This window comes from Chiloscyllium punctatum, chromosome 36, assembly GCF_047496795.1.
Source record: "Chiloscyllium punctatum isolate Juve2018m chromosome 36, sChiPun1.3, whole genome shotgun sequence".
Taxonomy (NCBI): Eukaryota; Metazoa; Chordata; class Chondrichthyes; order Orectolobiformes; family Hemiscylliidae; genus Chiloscyllium; species Chiloscyllium punctatum.
In genome coordinates this window covers 34,734,655-34,749,900 of record NC_092774.1, presented here as the reverse complement: position 1 = coordinate 34,749,900, position 15,246 = coordinate 34,734,655, and the positions used below count along the sequence as shown (strand labels likewise).

General features: G+C 47.8%; 1 protein-coding gene across 4 annotated transcripts in view; it reads left to right on the top strand.

Annotated features, from left to right (window-relative positions):
• Positions 1–7,304: 7,304 nt before the first annotated feature.
• Positions 7,305–15,246, top strand: part of LOC140460366 (uncharacterized) — a 33,350-nt gene continuing 25,408 nt past the window's right edge. For 2 of the 4 annotated variants that reach the window (XR_011954030.1, XR_011954029.1), the window contains exons 1-2: positions 7,305–7,608; positions 11,387–11,571. The gene's annotated coding sequence lies outside the window, so the exon portion shown is untranslated. The remainder of the gene's footprint in view (positions 7,609–11,386; positions 11,572–15,246) is intronic. The other 2 variants (XM_072554861.1, XM_072554859.1) reach the window with 1 other exon arrangement.

Sequence of the window (15,246 nt, the reverse complement as noted above, 5' to 3'; positions counted from 1 at the left end):
AGGGAAGTGATCGCACTACAATGACTTTACCTTCTCCTTCTGTCTCTCGAAACAATTTCCAACTCTCTCTCAATAAAAATCTGAAAGAACTGCGGATGCTGTACATCAGGAACAAAAAACAGGAGTTGCCGGTGACCCTTCCACAGAACAGATGGTGATTGGGAAAATGTCGGTTTATATGCAGGAGATATTGTGGGAGGAAGGCGGAGATCAGGACAGAGCCCAAAGCGAAGGAAGAACTGTTGGACAGAAAAAGGAGTTGATAACGATCTGCGTGGAGTGGGGGTGGGGGGGGGGGGGGGGGTGAATAACTGTTAATGGACACTGTTCGTGGTTAAGTAGTGTGGAATGACAGACTGTGTGATAACAGGGCTTGACGTGTGCGGCAGGGACGAGGATACCATGGAGTTCAGGCCCTAGAATTATTGAATTCGATATTGGGACCGGAGGGATGCAATATCCCCAAGTGTAATATTCGGTGCTCTTCGTTCTGCTGGTGCTGAGCTTCGCTGGAACACAACAGCAAACCTGAGACAGAGATGTTGGACAGGGAACAGGGTGGGGTGTGGAATTGGCAGGCAACTGGAAGCTCAGGGTCTTTTTTACAGGCAGAACGTAGATGTTCTACGAAGCAGTCACCCAGTTTACGGTTCGTTTTCCCCAATGTAGATGAGCCCATATTGTGAGCAGCAAATGCAGTAGACTGGGTTGTGGGTAGTGCAGGTAAAGTGCCACTTCACCTGGAAGGTAAGTTTGGCCCCTTGGACAGCGAGGAGGGAATAGGTAAATGGGCTGGTGTCACACATTCGGCAGTTGCAGGGGAAAGTGCAACTCATTCTGCAAGTTTACTTTGAGAAAATCCTGGACTTGAACTCCCAAGTCTCTTTGCATTTCGGATTTCTGCATTTTCTCCCCATAATCCTTCTGTTCCAACAGTGACTGTCTGGTGTCAGGGCAGCACCAGTGATTTCCTGACATATGGATTGTATTTGGGGATATCAAGGAACGTCAGGAACTGTGAGTATCTCAGGAGCAATCGTTATTGCTGGGGGAGGCAGAGAGGAATGTGGTGTGGTCCTGTAAGCTCCAGAACTTTGATAACTTCATGAGTCAGCAATAACTCTTTCTGGACCAAGAAATGAAAGGGCCAATGAGAAACTGCTACAAGGGAGTTAACAAATAACATACATTAACTATCGCTGGGAAGGAGGAGGCAAAACAATGAGCTGTTTCTTTGGACAGATGAGATAATGGTGTTTAATAACTGTGTGACAGAAGGACAATTAATTCTGCCTGTAGAAGGAACGCCTTGGAGTAAAGGGGTTAATTGCAGGACAGGCTGTTTCAAACAGGTGGAAAACCCTCAAGGATAAGAAGGCAAGCTACAGACCTGAGGTCTCGAGAGGTGTGGGGAGGTGGTGTCAAAATCTAAAGCGCAGCACACTCACGCAGCACTACTCTGCTTCTGGGCTCTCAGCAGCTGGATTCTGCATCAGTTTAATGTAGGTCCTATATCTCTGACAACATCGGTACACAAGGCAGTGAAGAGAGGTTTCAGCACACTGACCTTCATTGGTTAGGGAATTGAGTATAGATGTTGGCAAGTTATGTTGTAGTTATACAGGACATTGATGAGGCCGTACCTGGAATATTGTGATCAGTTTTGGCCCCCTTGATGTTCTGACTTCTGACTTCTTCTACTCTGGGTTTGTGTTGAACTTGATGGGATACTATACTTTGTGCAACTCAGCATGTTTAAACAGTTTCTCTCAGAGGGATTCATCTGAAACTTTTGAGGAGGTGAGCTCAACAAGATTGAACTATTCAAAGTTACTTGGACTCTATTTTAAACTTACATCAGGACCAGTAGTCAGAGACACGTACAGCATGGAAACAGACCCTTTGGTCCAACTTGTCCATGCTGACCTGATATCCTAAATTAATCTCGTCCCATTTGACAACACCTGACCCATATACTCTGGCAGCTTATTTCATATATGTACCACCCTCTGCATGAAGAAGATGTCCCTTTTTATATATTTCACCTCTCACCCTAAACCTATGCCCTCTAGTTCTGGACTCCCCCAGCCCAGGGAAAAGACCTTGTCTATTACCCTGTCCATGCCCCTCATGATTTTGTAACCTCTATTAGGTCACTCCTCTGCTTCCGATGCTCCAGTGAAAACAGCCCCAGCCTATTCAGCCTTTCCCTGTAGCTCAAATCCTCCAAACCTCCAACATTTACGTAAATCGTTTCTCACAGAGAAGTCAACCTTTCAGTCCTGAAGAAGGGTTAATACCCAAAACGCTGACTACTCCACATCCTGGGGCTGCCTGGCTTGCTGCATTCTCCCAACCTCCTCCTTACCGACTTCGGGTTGCAACATGTAGTGGCTCAGCCTCACAGCGCCAGGAACCCAGGTTTGATTCCAGCCTTGGGTGGCTGTCTGTGAGGAGTTTTCATATTCTCCCAGTGTCTGCGTGGGTTTTCTCTGGGTGATCCTGTTTTCTTCCATAAACCAAAGATGTGCAGGTCATGTGGATTGGCCATGCTTAATTGCCCATAGAGTTAGGTACATTAGTCAGAGGGAAATGGGTCTGGATGGGTTACTCTTCGGAGGGTCGGTGTGGACTTGTTGGGATGAATGGCCTGTTTCCACACTGTAGCTAATCTCATCTGTACTACTTTTGTCTCTAACGAGTAGACTCGTCCGGCCCATTGGCCTAACATCTGCTCTGATGGTCTTGCGGTCTTAGGTTTCTCTGGATTATTTCATTGGCAATGTGCAGTCCCTGGCTCAATGAGCAGCAGTGTCCACTGAAAGCAAAGCTTATAGGATCGTAGAACTCCTACAATGTGGAAAAACAGGTCCTTTAGCCCAAAACATCTGCACTGATCTTCCGAAGACTAACCCACTCAGATCCATATTCCTACCCTCCATAAACTGCACAGACCCCCAAGGGTGGAATTATTCCTGGGTTCCTGGTGCCATGAGGCAGCAGTGCTAACCCTGAGCTACTATGGGATTGGGGTTGTGGGGTGTAGGGGAGGCAATTGCAGTCCAGCAGAAAACAAAAACAGCCCACGTACTCTCCCACTGCACCCACTGTCAGAACTGGCAGGAGGTTCAGTCCTGGGGGGTGACCGAAGGCAGTGTCACTGGTAGGATCTGATTGCTGGGAGCGCTGGTGCCCACGCTGGTGCTTCCGCAAGTTGCAGGAAAACATGAACCTCTTCCCACACTCGGGCCAGCTGAATGGCCTCTCCCGGTGTGGACAGACTATTACTTCAGCAGGGCGGAGGAATTGCTGAAGGCCTTCTTGCACTTTGGGCAACTGAACGACTACACTCAGGCAGCAGAATGGCCTCCCCTCCTGCACCCGTGTGGACCAGCTGGTGCTTCAGCAGTGTGGAGGAGCGGGTAAAGCACTTCCCATACTCGGGCAAGAGAACGGCTTCTCTTTTTTTTTATTTCAAAAATATACTTTATTCATAAAATGATTTGATGGTCTGTACATTTGATCATGCCATACATATGTCCACATTTACAAACACAGATTCGAATTTATCCTTGTCATTTACAATTCTGTGCATTTTTCAATCTTGTACATATATTTGGCTGAGGCATCAGCAGAGCCCAAAAAACGTCCGCATGGGCCCCCTGTTCTTCTTTAGGCAGGCCGATCTTACACGGTGGTCTTTCCCCACCGCGCCTTGGCGGCAGCTGCCCCAAGCTTCAGCGCGTCCCTCAACACGTAGTCTTGGACCTTGGAATGTGCCAGTCTGCAACACTCGGTCAGGGTCAACTCCTTCAGCTGGAAGATCAACAGGTTTCGGACCGCCCAGAGAGCGTCCTTCACCGAGTTGATGATCCTCCAGGCGCAGTTAATGTTCGTCTCGGTGTGAGTCCCGGGAAACAGGCCATAGAGCACGGAGTCCCGCGTCACGGCGCTGCTCGGGACGAACCTCGACAAGCACCACTGCATTCCTCTCCACACTTCCTCTGCATAGGCACATTCCAGAAGGAGGTGTGTGACAGTCTCGTCCCCCCCCGCAGCCGCTTCGAGGGCAGCGTGCGGTGCGGCTGAGAGTCCGGGCGTGCATAAAGGATCTCACAGGCAGAGCCCTTCTCACCACCAGCCAAGCCACGTCTTGGTGCTTGTTGGAAAGTTCTGGTGATGAGGCATTCTGCCAAATGGCTTTGACAGTCTGCTCAGGGAACCGCTCGACAGGATCCGCCCTCTCCTTTTCCGGAAGGGTCTCAAGGACGCTACGTGCTGACCACTTCCTGATGGACTTGTGGTCAAAGGTGTTTTTCCTCATAAATTTCTCCACGAAGGACAGGTGATATGGAACGGTCCAACTACTCAGAGCGTTCCGCGGCAGCGAGGCCAGGCCCATCCTTCGCAACACCGGGGACAGGTAGAACCTCAGTACGTAGTGACACTTGGTGTTTGTGTACCAGGGATCCACGCACAGCTTGATGCAGTCACACACAAAGATGGCCATCAGGGTGAGGGTGGCATTGGGCGTGTTTTTTCCCCCATTGCACCGGTCTTTGTACATTGAGTCTCTTCGGACTCGGTCCATCTTTGATCTCCAAATGAATTGGAAGATGGCCCGGGTGACTGCGGCGGCACAGGTCCTGGGGATAGGCCAGACCTGTGCCACATATAGCAATACTGAGAGTACCTCACACCTGATGACCAGGTTTTTTCCCGCGATGGAGAGCGACCGTTGCCCCCATCTGCCTAGTTTCTGTCTCATCTTCCTGATCCGCTCCTCCCAGGTCTTGGCGCACGCCCCAGCCCCCCCGAACCAAATACCCAGCACCTTCAGGTGGTCAGTCCTGACGGTGAAGGGGATAGAAGATTGGTCGGCCCAGTTCCCGAAGAGCATGGCCTCGCTCTTGCCTCGGTTTACCTTGGCCCCCGAGGCCCGTTCGAACTGGTCACAGATGCACACGAGTCTGTGCACGGACAGCAGATCCAAGCAGAAAACAGCGACGTCATCCATGTACAGGGAGGCCTTAACCTGCAGGCCCCCGCTGCCAGGAATAGTCACCCCTCTCAGGCTCGCATCCTTCCTGATGGAGTCGGCAAATGGCTCTATGCAACACACAAACAAGGCGGGTGAGAGGGGGCATCCCTGCCTGACTCCAGATCTTACAGGGAAGCTATCTGATTCCCACCCATTGATTGAGACTGCACTGACAATGTTGGTGTAGAGCAGTCTGATCCAATTTCCGATTCCCTCCCCAAAGCCCATTTTGGAGAGGACATCCCTCATATATGTATGCGATATCCTGTCAAAGGCTTTCTCCTGGTCCAGGCTGATGAGGCAGGTGTCCACCCCCCTGTCCTGCACGTAGGCGATCGTATCCCTGAGGAGTGCGATACTCTCAGAGATCTTCCTGCCCGGTACAGCACAGGTTTGGTTCGGGTGGATCACCGATCCCAGAGCAGACCTGACCCGGTTGGCGATGACCTTTGACAAGATTTTGTAGTCTGCATTTAACAGTGAGATCGGTCTCCAATTTCTAATTTCCTCCCTCTCCCCCTTCCGCTTGTAGACGAGGGTGATGATGCCTTTCCTCATGGATTCACTCATGGTACCTGCCCGAAGCATACTGACATACAACTCCAGCAGGTCCTGGCCGATCAAGTCCCAAAGAGCGGAATAAACCTCGACCGGTAAGCCGTCGCTTCCGGGAGTTTTATTCTTTTCGAAGGACTCGAGGGCCTTGGTCAGCTCATCCAGAGATAGCGGCTGGTCCAGCCTCTCTCGTGTTCCGTCATCTAGGACCTCCGTGATAGAGGACAGGAACGACTGGGAGGCCGCGCTGTCGGTTGGCTTCGAGTCATACAGGCTGGCGTAGAAGGATTTGCTGATCCTCATGACATCAGCCTGAGATGACGTTACCGAGCCATCTTCTTTCTTCAGGCTGCTGAGCACGGAGCTCTCTTTGTGCACCTTCTGGAAGAAGAAACGTGAGCACGTCTCGTCCTGCTCCACCGAGCGGACCCTGGACCGGAAGATTATCCTGGAGGCCTCCGAGGCAAAGAGCGAGGCTTGCTGGCCCTTCACCTCCTTGAGGTCCTCCGTGACATCGACCCCCATCGTCTGCAGCAGGAGCAGGTTCTGCATACTTTCCTGGAGCTGGGACAGTTTTCCCCGCCTCTCTCTCGCCTCCTGGACACCTTTGAGGATAAAGAACCTCTTGATGTTCCCTTTTACCGTTTCCCACCAGTCCGCTGGGGACTCAAAGAGGGGCTTCACGGTTCTCCAACCTGCGTAATCCCTCTTGAGCTCTTCGATGTTTCCCGGGGTCAACAGCTTAGTGTTCAGTTTCCACGTTCCCTTGCCCGCCCGCTGTTCGTCCTGTAGGTGACAGTCGGCCAGCAGGAGGCAGTGGTCAGAGAAGAACACCGGCTTGACGTCGGTGGATCTGACCGTGAGCACCCACTGTCAGAACTGGCAGCAGATTCAGTCCTGGGGGTGACCGAAGGCAGCGTCACTGGTGGGATCCGATTGCTGGGAGCGCTGGTGCCCCCGCTGGTGCTTCCGCAAGTTGCAGGAAAACATGAACCTCTTCCCACACTCGGGCCAGCTGAAGGGTCTCTCCCCAGTGTGGACACACTGGTGCTTCAGCAGGGTGGAGGAATTGCTGAAGGCCTTCCCGCACTCAGGGCAGCAGAATGGCCTCCCCCTCCCCCACCCGTGTGGACTAGCTGTTGCTTCAGCAGTGTGGAGGAGCGGGTAAAGCACTTCCCACACTCGGGCAGGAGAACGTCTTCTCCCCGGTGTGAACGGACTGGTACCTCAGCAGGGCTGAGGAATTGCTGAAGGCCTTCCAGCACTTCGGGCAACTGAACGACATCTCCCCCATGTGGACCCACCAATGGTAGATTCACTGAGATATAACTGCGTGACTTTACATATTAAGATATCCCTTTGAATGTGCCCACATCCCTTTGAAATGTAATCTCGTTTATTTAAACCTCTTTATTTGCAGAAATACCCGTTAAAATGTCCACGTCCGTTTAAAATGCAGATTGTTCCCTTTAGATATGACGCCGTTCCGTCATATGTCGGGATATCTGTTTAAATTGAGTCGTGAGCTTTCCCAATGTAGACAGGGCTCCTCGAAACGTGGCAGTGTCCCCCCTGCAGCTGCAGAGCGAGACAGGAGAGTTTGTTTTTGTGAATGAGCAGTTGTAGCGCGAGGTGGCTGTTACTTGGTGACGGTGAGGCTCCCCCGGCCCCGCCCATCCCCCCTGAGCTGACGTCACGCGGGGGTGAAGGCGGTTGGGAGGAGAAGTCGCTCGAGCGGGGAAGGGGCGGCCGTTAGGAAAATGGCGCCGTGCGGCCCGGGTCAGACACCCGTCACTGGGCACCGCCGCCTTCCTGGTGCAGCTGCTGTGTCACGGCCACACCGCCCGGCTGTACAGCAGGTAGGAGCCGGTGACCATTCTGGAGGCGGATGGGGTTAAGGGCCTGTTTGGGAACCCGTCGGCCGCCTGGGTGGTGGAGTTCTACTGGTCGTGGGGCGGCCCCTGTGTCAACTCTGGGGCCACCTGGAAGGTACTGGGCCCGGGAGGTGAAAGGTGAGGCAGGTTGGGGGGGGGGACGGAGGGGAAGGAATGTGGGGCCTGTCCTGTCATAGTCACATTTTACACTCACTTTCCATCTGCTTTTACTGGGGCTTGTGCTTCTTGTGCTTTTTACCTTCACTTTTTTATTAATCCTTGTGCTTTTTACCCTCTCTGTTACTTGTGCAATTCCTTAGACTAGTGTGTAAATACTAGTGAAGGAGATTATGCACCAGCATATGTTCCTCAGTCATTGAAGGGATAGGACCTGTGGAGAATGGTTAGTAAAGCACGTGGTGAGCTAAGCCTTGTTAACATGGATATAGTTTGTTGTTTGTCAAATTATACTTTTTATTATTTAGAGTCGTCAGAGATGTACAGCACAGAAACAGACACCTTTGGTCCAATCCGTCCATGCTGACCAGATATTCTAAATTAATCTCATCCCATTTGCCAGCACTTGGCTCATATTCCTCAACCCTTCCCATTCATCTACCCATCCAGATGCCTTTTTAAGTGCTGTAATTGTACCAGCCTCCACCACTTCCTCTGGCAGCCTGTTCCATACACACACCACCCCACCCTCTGCATGGAAATGTTGCCCCTTAAGTACCTTTTATATCTTTCCGCTCTCACCCGAAACCTATGCCCTCTAGTTCTGAACTTCACCCCTACACTGGGGAAAAGTCAAAAATGTTGAGCAGCCAGACAAGATGGAAAAGCAATAAAATATTATGCCGTATGGGGAAAACAATTGTGGCTCTACCCTTTTTTTTTCTCCTATTGGCATTTGGACACTTAATCTGTTAATAATACCAGCAGCGCCACTGAGCATATTGTGTGCGTTCCTGTGTCAAGAAGCACGGCACATGTTCACCAGTGTCACCAAAACATTGCACGTGTTCCTCACTGTCGGCAGAAAAAGTGTGAGACCTTCTTTTGATTGACCAAGAGTACGACACTCTCATTTCTCATCCCCTTTTCCATTTATTTTTCATTGTGAGGTTCAATTGTTGACTTGCTGCAACTGAAAGGAAAGGGAGTGAATCCAGGGAGGGACTTGGGAAAAGTTGGGCCAGGTCTGTGACTCAATTGGCAAAATAGACATGCAGGAGGCTGAAAGAACGCAGCAAGCCAGGCAGCATCAGGAGGTCAAGTCAATGTTTTGGGTGTCACCCTTGTTGAGGACTGGGGATGGGTGTAGGGAGAGCTGCAGAACAAGGATGTACTGGGGGCAGGGTGGTGAATTGGGGATAGGTGGGGACAGGTAGAGGGTACAAACTGGTTGGTCACTGGTAGGAAGGAATCTGGTTGGTGGTGGCGGGGAGGGGCTAGAAAGGAATTGAAGGGGTGGCAAGGGAGGTTATTTGAAATTGGTGAACTCCAAATTGAGTCCACCAGGCTGTAGGCTGCCCAGGTGGAAGATGTGGTGTTCCTCCAATTTGCGGTTTGGATCATTGTGGTAATAGAGGAGGCCAAAGATGGTCATGTCAGAAATGGAGTGGGAAGGGGAATTAAAATGGGTGGCGACTGGGAGGTATGGTCAGCCTCTGCGGCCCCGGCTGCGGACTGTTCCCCAAGTTTATGCTCAGTTTTCCCAGTGTAGCAAAGACCACAATTGGCAAACACGTGGCCAAACTGAAGTTGGAGCTTTTGCTGTGTTAAAAAAAAAAGCAGAAAGGAGGTGCATTGTTTAAATGTTGATGCACTGTTTTGGGATATGGAGAATGTGAGGACAGCAGTTGCTGGAGATCAGAGTTGAAAAGTGTGGTGCTGGAAAAGCACAGCAGGTCAGACTGCATTCCAGGAGCAGGAGAGTTGACATTTCAGGCATGAACCCTTCATCAGGAATGACGTGTGGATGTACAAAGTGGCCTCAGCATCCTTCCTCACCAGTCAATGCCAGTTGTCAGGTGCAGTGAGCAATGAGTAGTGCAAGTGGTATATTAGCAAGAGGAATGGAGTTCAGAAGTGGGGATTTCTTCCTGTAGTTAAGGGGTCATTGAATATATTCAAGGCTAAGTTCATGTGATTTTTCAACAACAAAGAATGTTGTTTATGGAGGGAAGGTGAGAAAATGTCTGGACATTCATTCCACACACAAACCACTCTGTTTTTAAAAAAAATGCTGCTCCTCAAGTCTTTTTAAAATCTTTCTCCTCTCACCTTCAAAATTTGCTGCCTAATCTTAAAAACGCCACCCAAGGGCAATGACACCTGTGATTCACCTCCTCTGTCCCCCTCATGATTTTATACAACCTCTGTAGGGTTATGTCTCAACCTTCTGTGCTCCAGTGAGATAAGTCACAGTCTAACTACCAAGATGTAGGTAGATTAATACCCAGTTATGTGTTCAATGCTGGTGCAGGCTCGAGAGTCCAAATGGTCTACTTCTGCTCCCAATTCTGACACTCTGTGCCCAGGACAGCAAAAGACCATCAGAAATAGGTGCCGAAATTAGGCTGTTCAGCCCAGCAGGTCTGTTCATACCACACAATCGTGGCTGATAAATTTCTCAATTCCATTCTTTCACTTTCTCACTGTAACCCTCAATCCCCTTGATACTCAAGAACCTCAGTCTTAAATACCCTCAGTGACCTGGCCTCCATAGCTGTTGATGGTAATGAATTCCATAGATTCACCACTGTCTGGCTGAAGACGTTTCTCCGTCTCTGCATTCTAAAAGGTCTTTCCTTTACTCTAAGGCTGTGCCCTCAGCTCCTTGTCTCTCCTACCAATGGAAACATCTTCCCAATGTACACTTGTCCTGGCTGGTCAGTATTTTAACCCTTCAGAATGAGGTACAGCAGGGGTTCGGTTTAGCAAAGTGAAAACAGAGGGGGAGTGTGTGGTATGGAGATTTTCAGCTTCTAGGGAATGAGAGAGCAAAGAGAGTTTGCTATAAATTAGAATTTTTGGGATGGGCAACAAGCTGAGGAGTGTCAGATAGAATTTAATTTAGAGAAATGAGGTATTGCATTTTGGTTGAGCAATCCAGGCAGGACTGACAGTTAAGGGGAGTGTTGCTGAACAAAGAGACCTTGGAGTCGCAGGTAGATAGACTAGTGAAGAAGGTGTTTGGTATGATTTCCTTTATTGGTCAGAGCATTGAATAAAGGAGTTGTGAGGTCATATTGTGGCTGAATGTTGGTTAGGGCATTTTTGGAATACTACGTTAAGTTTTGCTCCCCCTGATATAGGATAGAACTTATGAAACTTTGAAAGGGGTCGTGAGAATGTTTGTAAGGAAAACTTGTCCTTAAGCATTTAGACTAAAATGTAATGTTGAATTATAGAACACGTTTTCTCCACACTAGAAAATAGACAGGCAGGGAGGGTAAGGCAATTAAGAACATTTGCCTTAACATCAGTGAATTTGTATAAACACGATATTGAGTGATCACATTCACAGCTGTTCCTTTGTGAAATGAATGTGTTTGATTCTGACCTCAAAATGAAACTCGGTATCAATTACTTCTCTCCCGAATTATTGCCTTTCATTGTTATCTGTCTAGTTCAGAACATGCAGTGCTTTTGTAAAAAAAAAATTCATCTTAAGAAAGCTTGTTTGCGACAGCACTGCCTTTGTAAAAAAAACTTGTGTATAAAGATAGTATACAGAGTAGCCCGCCATGCTCTTGGAAGAAGAGCGATTGCTACTCTTCTGGGTTAATAGAATCCAGTTAGCTTGTCTTATAGGTATCAGTGTTATGTTGTAACGGCGATGGTATTAATGAAGGGGATAATTTAAAATTAAACTAAAGTGTCTGTAAGAGTTTTATTTTTATTCCAGACTTCCAAAGAGTACGATCTCCGGGAATGAACCAAGATAGGCTGACAGGTCTGAGTCCACAAGGGACTCCTTGGACTGTCTCAATTTGGCGCTGCAAGCAGGGTTCCAACAAGGGCTACATTGAGTGAAATTGGAAAAGAGGAGTTCCATCGAAGGGTTGGACTCAAGACCAATGGGCCCATAAGGTAAAGTTGTATCTTGATTACTCTCTGTCTACATCTGTGTGGTGTTTCCCCCGTTTCACTCTCTCGGTGCCCTGACGGAACCCTAAATGAAATCGTTTAAATAGGACTTAAAAATAGAAACTGTCAGGATTTTACAATGTTGAGAATGTTTTGCAGAAATCTTTAGTCTTGTTGTTCATTGTCGGGTTGTTGATTCGTGAAAGTTTTAAGGCGAGATTATCTTCTCTGTTATATCTGTTCAACTTGGCTTGTCTTGGTTTGCTGTTTTGGCTTGTTTGTTAGTTATGGTTTTGTTCTGTTGGGTGTTCTTCGTTTATGTAATATAGAGGGTGGATGCTGCTTTTGTCATGTATATATAAAAAAAAGCTGACCAGTGATACAATTCTTGCATACTTGGTTAAGCAACTATGTGCCACATCCAGGATTTATGAGACATCTGGAATGTGAGTGCCTCATTTCTCTTAAAATGATCATGTGTATGTACAAGAAAGCACCCATGTGAGACAGACAGAGACTCAGCACTGATTCCCTGCAGCTTGCAGAAAGTTTAATCCTGTGAGATTTGGTTTGGATGCACATTTGCTTGTTGACGAATGAATGCTTGTGTTTGTATTTTGTGGGGTTGGAGCCCTTGTTGATCAGTAGTTTTGTGAAGATTTAAAGTAGGTAGGATAACTGAGTGTGCTCCTAGATAAGATTGAAGACAAATGTCCCCTAACAGAAATAATAAGTCTGTATTATTAATTATGAGAAACAATTAAGGAGAATATCAGCTGCAGATGCTCAACAGAATAAGTATTGGTCTCTAGGACGCACACATGATTTAACTCTATTCACTAAAAGTGAACAAGGGATTTGGGAAAAAAGAGAGGGAAGTAAGCAGAAAGAAGTCTTATCAGAGTGGAAAAGGGTACCTCGGGAAAAAATGGGAAAAATCATCATGGAGACAAAACTGTATTAAAAGGGGAGTAAGTCCATTAACTGAGGAAGGATGTGAACTAAATTGGACAGAACTAAAACATAAATGTGAAGCACATGATTTAGAAGCAGAATTGGAATAGGCAAGGGAGAAAATTTTTTAAAACGCCAAGATTCAGAATCTACGTTGAAACGTCAAGGGCACCAAAGGAAAAGGAAACTGGTGAATAAACAACAGACTGCAATTGCAGCTGCACGGGACGAAGCTGACAAGGACTGTTCCTTATACCCCACCCTCCCCTCTTCCAAAGACCCATTACTAAAGAATCCTGATCTGTTCATAGATGGTGGGTGGGATACTGATTCGGAGGAGGAAATATTTTATGCCTCTAATCCTGTCAGCTGACCACCTCCGGTTCCCTGCCTGAACCCCCCACCCCCCTTACTCTGATGACGAACGTGCCAAGGCTCTTGCCCTTCCCCCAGTTGTTCTGCCGAATAAGAATTCTGCTTACCACAAACCCGGTGCCTACTATACTAGGAGTCAATTAAAATTAAAATCTGGAAGAAACACTGATGAGACTCCTTTTGATTTCCACTGCCCTAAAACTAATAAGTCTCAAAGACACCGATGATTTGCAATCAAAGTCTCGGGACCTTAATATCAGACCTTGCAGTCACCATGATGTGGGAGGGCAAAAAAGAAATTTCCCGAATAGAAGAGGTTCCTAACCCACAGGCTCTGAATCTGGAACAAGCCCAATTTATGGATCTTTATCAACCATGGAAACCTCATGACTCTCAAGCATTATCAATAAGGCTGCAGATTATGGAAGGAATCCTGAGGGATCTGTTAATTACATTAATAGGACCAAGACCATTTCTAACGCTGCCTCCCAAGACCTAATTCACCTCAGAATGCAGCTTTTCGCCTGAAAAATGGGGCGAGTTCTGAGAAATTTTACACGGTAATAATCATACCCAGCCTGTAGTCCGGCACCCGGCTGAAACTATCAGATTGGATTATTACCTGTCTCCACCAAGCAGTGCATCGTGTAGTTGATGTGGGTAAAGTCTTAACATGTAAACCCAGCTCGGGCGAAGAGGCTGAGGAGTTCCTTACCTGTTTTAAGGAATGCTATGGCGCTTCCTCTGATGACACTAACTACCTACAAGGGTGATCATCCCAATTTAATGCCATATGTATGACTCTTACCTGATCAGGTACAGAAAGCTATTAAAACCCACAATATCCACTGGCAACATGCTGAGGTTGCACAATTTAGCCGAGAGGTTTGTTACTTCTGAGAACTAAAGGATCCCAAGAGTAAGGCTACCATCGGCATGATCAAGACAGAACTTGTCCAAACTACGGTGGCTAATGTTCAACCCAGGATTCAAAGTAGACCTTTCCGTCTGCAAGGTCAGTCAAGCTAGCAAGTGAAACCCTCATACTATCGTCCAGTATGGCAGGACAGTAGAAATGGTACTGTGTATTCACAACATCCCAATGGACCTTGTGGTCCTCCTATGTATCCTTCCCCAACAATCCATAATGCCCCTATACATCCTCTCATTACTCTTCACTGCCTCCCCCACCCCCGAGAGTCCCCCAACAACTACACCTTTGTTTCAATTGCAGTGAACTAGGACATTGGTCCAAGAACTGCCCTTTCCATAGCAGTCCCTGGTTCATCACCGCAGTAAAAACAACAGACAATCTCCTGGTCTCCCTCCCCAGTAACCTCAGCAGGTTGCCCCTTTTACGACACAAAACCCTTGTCAAAACTGACTCCCGGATATAAGGCAGCTTCCTGTTTTGAATTTTCCCATACTTACCGCTAGCCCAGAGGATGGACCTATGCTAATTCTTAACCGTAATGGCCACGATATTGAATTTATGTTTGACGCAGGAGCCACTGTTTCATCACTTCCCGTCCATCTTGCTAATGCTTTTGATTTTCAAATCTTGGACGATGATGAAATCCTGCAATGTTTTGATGGTTCCTCTAATACACGTGCATACGTTGTCCCTCTGACAGTGGTGTGGAAAAATTGTGTCACGCTCCCTTTTTGCTTTGTTGTTACTAATGGATTACGTATCCCTCTACTTGCTAGAGATCTCCTCTGTCCTCTAAATATTACTATTAAATGTCATGATAATGGTATCCTGATTCAGGATCCACCTCATTTTGTTCAATGCATCAACACCAAAGCAAAGCCGCCTCGATGGTGGTCATTTGATTTGGATCCTTATGCTTTCGATTGTATTTTACATAATGTCCCTCACCCCCACATTACTTTAGCTTGTGACTCATCCAGGAATGATCTCAGGCTTGAACACATACTATAATCCCTGACTGGGCACTACTCCGCACGCTTGGGTGATTGGTGAGATCAGATCACCAGCTGGTGGCGTTCTTTTCGTGTCAGTTCCTCTTCATAGCTGGAAAACTGGCCCTCTCGTTTTCCCCTGTGCCACCACTCACTTGAACCCAGAACATAAAGACTAAGAAGTAGGTTTTGACGCTAAGACTCTTTTTTTGACCATGCTGATCAAACTTGCCATGAAATTCAGCTGCTCACTGAGATATCAATCCTATTTTGTGCACAGCCTTAGTCGATTCATGGCAGCCTTCATCATTATCATGCCCACCCTCACCTGCAGGACATAGTATATCCTGGAGTCTGGGTGGACTCTAAAACACAAGTGGGCCTTGCTAAGGTCCCACCCATCTCCATTCTGATCAAACCTAA